The sequence below is a fragment of the Nanorana parkeri genome, unplaced genomic scaffold (genome assembly GCF_000935625.1).
Source record: "Nanorana parkeri isolate BGI_ZX_2015 unplaced genomic scaffold, ASM93562v1 scaffold4, whole genome shotgun sequence".
Lineage (NCBI taxonomy): Eukaryota > Metazoa > Chordata > Amphibia > Anura > Dicroglossidae > Nanorana > Nanorana parkeri.
Window position 1 is genome coordinate 547,295 of NW_017306272.1, and position 7,564 is coordinate 554,858.

At 39.3% G+C, this 7,564-nt stretch overlaps 1 protein-coding gene across 7 annotated transcripts in view; it reads left to right on the plus strand.

Annotated features, from left to right (window-relative positions):
• The window catches only part of SATB1 (SATB homeobox 1), a 96,098-nt gene that overhangs the window by 66,274 nt on the left and 22,260 nt on the right, over window positions 1–7,564 (plus strand). The window lies entirely within an intron of this gene.

The following is a 7,564-nucleotide window of genomic DNA, read 5'->3' on the forward strand; positions in this document are numbered from 1 at the left end:
GGACAGGTGCTGCGTGTGATTAGTACGCAGTCCCTGTCCTTCTCTATGGGAGTACGCGGCCATACACCGCCCTATGCTCACCCACCCTGCACGTCCGTGCAGGTGTCCATACTTGTACGCAGACAGGATGGATCCTGTCTGCGTCCAAGCCGGGACAATCGCAGTCGTACGGATCTGCACTTGAGGTGAGCGTAGGGCGGCGTATGGCCGCGTACTCCCATAGAGAAGGACAGGGGCTGCGTACTAATCACACGCAGCATGAGAAAGTTTGTGGGGGACAAAGTCAAAGGATACAGTGCTCGCCAAGGGGGGTGGGGGCGGTTTTGGGCAGGGTGCCCTGGAAATAATGTTGGATACGTTGGCTAGGTGAGCAGCTTCAGAGGCAAAAACAGTATTTGTGCTTACACTTGATTGGTTGAAGTTAGCAGAACTTCACCTCATTAACTAAGCTAAGGGAAAATTGATTTGCAAAGTGAACAGCCTATTTGCCTTTAGTAAATCACGCCCCATATTTCTCTTTGGGCAGGCTTGCCATTATGTAGACCTAAGCCCAGTGTCTTTGCTTGCTGTTGTCTTGCAGCCCTCTTTGGCACTGGCTCAGTGATGGCTATTTTGGCCATACACTTGGAAATTCTTCTAACAATTTTATTGTTTTCCTATTAGCTTTCAGCCATGACAATCATGGTTTCACTTGCTTTCCAGATTCAAGTGACCAAAAATTGAAACTGGCATGGAAATCTATCAACAATGGCCCTTGACTGGCACTGCAATTGTGTTTGTTTGATTCCAGCACAATGTGGATTGTTTAGTTGCTCCAAACTGTGAAACAAATGCAATAGCGAGAGTCCTGTGGCTGACTGCTGATTGGAATGTTCCAAAATTACAAATACATGACCAGAGTTAAAGACAGCGGGGGGCAATAGAAAACATAATCTCATGTTGGTAAAGTGTATGCTGCACAAGAAAATACATCTTCCATGTAGCTTACACTGGAAGCTGGGAAAAGAAAATAACCCAGTAGATCAATTTTAACCTCTACAAAAAACCCAATCATTCTTGTTTGTAGGTTTATATATTTAAGCTGAGAATACACTCGTACCTTCATTTTTAGTGTATTATTGTGCTGTGTTTGAGCTATTTATACGCTGTAGATGTCTGTGAATACTTTACTGTATGTTAAAATCCTTATATGCCATTGTTTGATTCCTATGAACTAAAATAATGTAATTTGGAGTGACTTAGAGTTTTATATACAATAAATTGTTAACATTGTTAATGTTTATCCTTTACTTATTGCAGAGTGCTGTAATTAGTTTCAGTTTGGACTTTTTGTGATGACCTGTTCGAATAAAGATTTCAGTCTTTTGAAAATTGATATTCTCTATTTCAAGTACAATTGGCAAATAGCTATTATTCTTGGTATACACAGTATAAGCTGCTAAAGTTGTGTGCAGTTCAAACGTTTTCTAAGAAATATAGCAGATTAGCAAAGTCAACATGTATGGGTAAAGTAGGCTCTGTTTATTTAAATATTTAGTTATTACATGATCTCCACACAACACTTTCTGTGAAATCAATGCCCCGGGTATGTTGTTCTATTGGCATATCACACAACCATGAGTGAGTAGCTTTTCACATTGAACAGAGTGCTGCTATTATTCAGTGGACCCAGTGAGTGAGGTTGTTTACATATACACTGCCTGGTCCAAAAAAAAGTCAATACCTGGATTTAGCTAAGCAAATAGGTAATGGCCAGTTATCTAAACAAATGAATCCGCAAGTCAGCTTAAAGAATGGTAAAGGGTTTCTTAGATTTTCATCTAAAATGTGTAAAACCCAACAGTAGGTGGACAGGGGATTGGGTCCATTTAACTGTTTTAACCTAACTCTGGGTCTCTAGAGCATTCACAGCCACTTGGCTTTCCACAACTCCAAAGGATACAACAGACCTTTTGTAAGGTCAGTCAATTATTTTCAAAAGCAAGAACATGTCATTCTTCAGAATGAAAGCTAAGCCAGCTGTGATACAGTAGCTCTGAATCTGGTTGAGAACAGCTGATCACTTTGATTTAAGATATTTCCCTGGTTATTCTTAAAGTAAGATATGCCTTAAAAGTGGATGCAAAGCCACTCTACGTCATTCATAAAATAGCCCACGTACTGCTAGACTAATGACCCATACTATAAACAGAGCAGACCAATATGGGTTTGATCCCTTTATCAAGCATGCACATATGCAACACAGTCCAGCTCCGGAAGGGTGGGATCATTAATCATAAAAAGCACAGCATGCCAGAAAAAGATGTGCTAAGCAGCACATGATGTTATTGGACTAATGACGCCTCTAAATAACAAAAGACAGGGTTCTCCTGTGTCTCAGTGTTTGGCACCTTTTTGAACATTTAGGGGTGTCATTAGTCCAGTAGTAATGTTTCCTGCAATTATTATAATGAATGATTTTACCCTTTCAATGCTGGACTGTTCAGTATATGTAAATGTTTGATAGAGGCTCCTAATTTGAAATTGACTGTTTCATTGTTTTGCATTATAGGGTGGATCATTACTGTGCACTAACAACATTGGAATTAAGTCTCTCGTGAAGCACAGATCATTCTTGGATGTTATTGTTTGTGTTTAATAAACGAGCTGGACAATTAAATAAGTGCAAAGTTGTAACTTCTTTCCCTTGGTGACAGAGATTCTCCAGGTATTAAAAGTAAATCAGTCAAGTTTAAACTGAGCCTGTGATGAAAAAATCAATACGAAGAGAAACCACAGTGGAAACCACATGTTAATTTGATGATATATGCAAATCTCAAATTTAATGTGATGGTCAGCCTCACTGACAAATAGGGAAGATCATAAGGCTGCATTTGCACCATGGCGTGAGCCTCCACAGTTGATTGTGTAGCATTTTTTGTACGTTTTGTGCATTTTAAGGTGTTTTCGGCCTGAGCATTTTTGTTTTAGCCAAAGAAAAGCCAGGTATTAGAGCACAGAGATTGTCATTTCAGCTCATTTTCAGGCATTTCCATTAAGTCTGTAGGGCTATAGGGCCAAAATTCCCCATTCTGCTTCAGAAGTAGCTCCTGTACTGTTTTGAGCTTCAGACGCCAAGTTACAGGCTCATGTGAACAGCCACAATTTAAAAGTGTTTGATTTTTGTTGTTCAGCATATTGGAGCTTTAGGCTACAAAACTGTCAGGTGTGAATCATGGTAAAGGGTGTAGGGCCAAGCTAATTTTTTTACTGGAATAGCCAAGATTAGCATAGATTTTCAGATGCTGTATCTCTAGATGTACTGTTTGTTTTGTTATGTGGTTTCCATTGGAAGAAATCTCTGCATATAAATTTTTTCACCACATGCCAAGCTTCAATTTGAGAATGATTTACTTTAAATACCTAGAGGGTTATTCACAAAGCTAGCCAAGGGATCAGCCGTAGCTCCGGCTGATCCTTCGGCTAGCTTCGGCCACCTGAGCCGTTCGGTTCAGTAGAGCCAAAGGGCTGCTTTAAGGGCTATTCACTATAGGCCGTACAGCTCCCGAAGCTGGCCGAACGGCTCATTTGAGCCGAAGGCATATGCGTCGGCTTGACTGAGCCGAATTGAAACCCGAAGCGGGCCGGCCGAAAGCCTTGCAACTGACAGCCGGGCAGAGCCAGCCGTGATCTCACGGCTGGCTCCTAGTCTAAGTATTTCCAAAGCTTATTAATTTGAATTGCTCAGGTTTGTGATAGGTTTACTGCAGGGGTGGACAAAGTATTATGGAATTCAGGAGCCAGTCTGTCCAATTTAGGAGCCAGCAGGATTTTTTTTTTAGGAGCCAGCTTCATTGACAACAACCATAGAAAACATCAAAAGTTAGGCGCCAGCTGGAATTTTTAGGAAGCATTGGCTACCTGGCTACTGGGATTTCTCCAGCCCTAGTTTACTGGTAAACAAATACAGAAAAGAGTACACAGAAGTGAGTGTTGCTTAGGACCTGTGTCAACAAGCTTTTGTTCTCTTCAGGCTGGTTTTACAATCCCATACAAGTTTATGGGAATGCAAAACCTGCTTGAAGCTGCTCAAATGCAGGCCAGAATAAATTCAGCTGCAGGTCAAATGCACCTTAACCCCTTCATGACTGAGGCCTTTTTTTCATTTTTTGTACCCATGTTATATTCCACATTTTAGGCCTGAAAATTACTTAAAACCCCCCAATATTATATATTTTCTGAATGCCAAGACCCTATAGAATAAAATGGTGGTAGTTGCAAATTTTTATGTTGCGCAATATTAGCGCAACTCCTTATTAAACCCCAATATTTAGTGAAAAATTTAATTAAATGCCCCAAAATACAACAAAATACCCATTTTTTAAATGAAATATAAAAGATGAGGTTACAACGAGTAAAACGATACCCAACATGCCCAGGTTACAAATTGCGTGCATCCGTAAAAAGGGGTTAATGAATTCAAAATTATCTCAGATGTCCTCAATACAAGCCCAAAGCCCATCCATATAAGCCCTTACTCTGCATTCTCCTTTACACCAAATCTGGGGCTGTCCTTAACTTTAATCATTTAGAAAAAAAACAAATTCTAATGGATGCGTTCAGTGTACATTGAATACACTAACATACGCAAGCATTTCCCCTTCCCTGAAAATATTAAATACATGCTGAAATGTCTTCTTTACATCGTCTTAATTGTTCCTTATATCAAAACATGAGTAATAATATAGTCTTTGGAGCGCATACACTGTAGTATATATCTGTGTGTGTATAACACATACTTTGCATTGTAGTAAATATATATATGTGTGTATATCACCGTACACACAAATAAATGGACACGTAAACAGTCAAATTTCAAATGCATCTCAACCCATTAATCAGTGCAAAAGTGGTAATTTCTGCAACGTGTTCCTTTTATTGTTGGGTTCTAAACATTAAGTGCCTTTTAAACATTAAACAGAGTTGTTTATATTGGTTCACTGCTCAGCATGTTATACATCAGGCCACAGCAATCTCTTATGAAGTGTAAAATGCTGTCATGAATCATGGCTTGTATATCAGAAATTACTGTAATTTTGATTGAAAATTATAGGCCTTTTGAAATGTTTCTAATTGTGATAGAATGTTTTGTTTATCCAGAAACCTGAATTCTCTTTTTAGATGTCTTTATTCACGTGTGACAAATACATATTAGCTGGGTATTGGTTTTGAAGCTTTTTTTAAAATGTGTGTGCGTGTTTTAAGCTCTGTTTTAAACTGCCACAAATTTATTAATGATTCCATTTTGTTTGGTAACAAACACAGATACAAGGGCAGGTGCTTATTTTACCTAAAGTGTATGGAACTCAAACGCTGCAATTAAAAGTAAAGTGTGTGGATGTATGTGATTGCGTGCTTGTATTGGGCCATTTGGCTCAATATAGACTCTTGCCTGCACAAAGGTTTGGGGTGTGCTCCTGGTAAAGTATGAAAGCACGCCAAAGTGGTATATTTATAAAACGGTTAATCTGATATTTGCCAGGCATTCATTGCAGGTGAATCTTTCTGGTGCATGGTGTAAATCGCAGTGAGTAATTCACCACATATGAATGGTGAAAGTCACATTCACTGCTTTATAAATATGCCCCTTAATGTTCCACTTTAAGCCCTTTTCTATGAGAGTATTGAATAGTATAATCTATCTAGGGCCAAACCTTGTATTTTTATTTTGAATGGTGTGGGAGAATTAGACTATTTGTATAGTGCCGACAATTTACGCAGTGCTTTACATAGTTACACATTCACATCAGTCCCTGCCCTCAAGGATCTTACAATCTAAGGTCTCTATTTCACATCTCACAAGGCCAATTTAGACAGGGGCTAATTAACCATCCAGCATGTCTTTGCAGTATGGGAGGAAACCGTAGCACCCAGGGGAAACCGCAAGCCTATGGAGAACATGGAGAACATGCAAACTCCTTGCAGTGTCCATATATTTTCTTTCAGAGGACCACACAGATCAGATGTCACCGCTGTGACATCCGTGTCCATCCAGTTTTTTTTTCGATCTTGTGTTGGGTGGAAGAACGAAAACTGCCGGACCCTGTGTTGGTCTATGGGAAGTCGGATGTAAATGGATACGTGTGCATTTACATCAGATTACCCCTGGTCCAGCATGATCAGTTCAGGTGAAACAGAACTCTGTTCCATTTGCTTTTCTGGACCTGGCCGGAGAGGGGGGGGTGGGGTTAATGGTGTGTAAATGGATGCTGGTCTGTTTACACCTGGCTGCCCATAGACTAACATCCGATGTTAGTCTATGGGCTCTATTTGAAAAACTGACAGGCGGACCCAATTGCACCCCCCATGTGAAAGGGGCCTTATTCCAGTAGTTGCTGTTATGTCCAATACATTTTACTTTGTATGGCACAAACTGACTGACATGCTGCCCACAAAACAGAGATGATTTTTATTCTCTGTTGGCTAACTTTGAGATTACACAGGACAGGCATTTTTGTATATTCACAAGGTATTTTGTGTTGTTCTGAAGCAGCTACAAAGGATATACTCTAGATATTTACAAATGACATTCTGGAATTTAAATGAGTACATTCTCAGAGTTAAAAACAGAATGTGGTTGATATGTCTATAAAGTAAACACAAAATTTAGTTTAGGAGGCACTCTGTTGGCAAGTGTAAAAATGCACATTCATCGATAACTGTAGGGATGAATATGCTAGTGTAGTTTTTGTACACAGTTTTTTCTAACAATCAAGTATAAGTATTGACTTGGTTTTAACTCAGCAAATCAGATCATAGGCAGCATGCTGTCATATAATAAGGTGTCTGATCCTTATTACCAGTTTGTTGATGCACAGACTCCTTCAAATTGACCATTGCAACACATGGTTTCCCCCTGAAACTAGCTGTGATAATTAGCGTGGCTCTAATGAGACAGAATGTCACTGATCTTGTGCTGAACTGTCGAGTATCTGTGCTATGGATGGGAGCTGTCAAAGCCTGCCATCTGTGACTGAGCTCGGCATATCCCTGTTACACACCAGACATGGCGCATGCGCTCTTCATTTGTGTATATTTTCAGAGAGATTATAGAGTGATTGTCCTTATTACAATGCTGAATGTTTCATGATGTAATAATCTGTACAGTACAAATATAACATTTATTTATCCTCTTTTTACATTTGCTTAACCACAGTCGTGCCTGAAAATAGAGTATTTTATTATCCATACAAAATTTCGGAATACTCTGGATATGTAATTACTTATTCTGCATTCATAATTTAAAATGGCTCCTTATTTACTCTAATTCTTATCCTTTGTAAAGTGCTGGCATAATGAGCGGTTCTGTGAAGTGAAACAATAAAGGGGTACAAGTGACATTTTTTTAGACAAGAAAAATAGAAATAGAGAACATAGGGGGAATAGTGAACATTGTAACCTTGTAAACATTGTAAACATCTTAAAATCTAAGAGGTGGGGAACACTAGATATAAAAAGCAAGGGTCATGGCATTGGCTGGAGAGGGAAGGAGTTGGTTTCTCTAGAATAAATGATTAGGGTGGAG